This window comes from Lutra lutra, chromosome 3, assembly GCF_902655055.1.
Source record: "Lutra lutra chromosome 3, mLutLut1.2, whole genome shotgun sequence".
Taxonomy (NCBI): Eukaryota; Metazoa; Chordata; class Mammalia; order Carnivora; family Mustelidae; genus Lutra; species Lutra lutra.
In genome coordinates, this window is record NC_062280.1 from 14,032,241 (window position 1) to 14,033,315 (window position 1,075).

Genomic DNA, 1,075 nt, shown 5'->3' on the forward strand with positions numbered 1-1,075 from the left:
GCATTAAGTGTACTTGGCAGCCGAGTCCTACAAGGCCTATTAACCCTTTGTGCACCTAACCATGTCTAGACAGTGAATCAGGAGAAGGATTATCGTAAAAATCTTAAAAGCCACTCGTACTCTCAGTAGCCCCCACTGGAAGGCACTGTTTCAAAGACGTTCTCCCTGCTTGCCTAACAACTCCCCCTGGACAGCAGCTTTGAGAGTGGGTTGGCCTTAGAGGTGGCCATGACCGAGGGCTGGCGAGAAGCACGAGGCTGTGCGGAAGGCACTGCTCGTATCTGATCGCACTGTCACCTGGCTCGAGTCAACTTGTGATAGAGTCTCAGCCGGTCTTTTGGCTTCTGGGGAAGGGATTCCACTGCCTCGGGTGGGTCTGCTCTGTGAGAGGAGACGGAAATGTGCCGCTCCTCTACCTTAAATGTAGACTTGCGGAGCTTCCCGGGGCCACCCAGAAGTTGGCAGCCTCTGCCCCATTTTAAGATGGTTGCTGCGAGGAGCGTGGGCACCGGCTGGATGGCAGGAAAATCGCGGAGCAGACAAGGCTGCTGGGGATGGGCCTCCCAACCTACCTCCCAGCGGACACTGTCCTCAGTCTTGCCCCACTTCCTCTCCCTCTGTCCCTCATTCTTCTCCTTATCAATCCCAGTTTCAGGCGTCCACTCTGGGTCCCATTCCTTCACAGTGTGATTCATTCCACCTCTCCAGAGGGACTTGCATTTTAACTCAGTTTTCAGAAAGACTTGACTTTTCCTTAAAAGCTGAGTAACAGGCAGCGAGATCACCTGTAGGTTATGGGCTCCTGGGTTCCCAAGGAGAAGTGCAGCAATGCATGAGCTTCAAGAGGAAGGTTCTCCCAGAACCCAGGCTCCCTGATGCCCCTTCCTCTTCCTCAGACGGTCCCTCCAGCTCCCTGGGGCGGAGGCGGGGGACATATCCATGTGTACATCGAAACCTGACCAGTGTGGGCCAATGGTGGGAAGAGGGGGCACCTGGGTGGCTCGGTGGGTTAAAGCCTCTGCCTTCAGCTCAGGTCATGATCTCAGGGTCCTGGGATGGAGCCCTGCATCAGGCT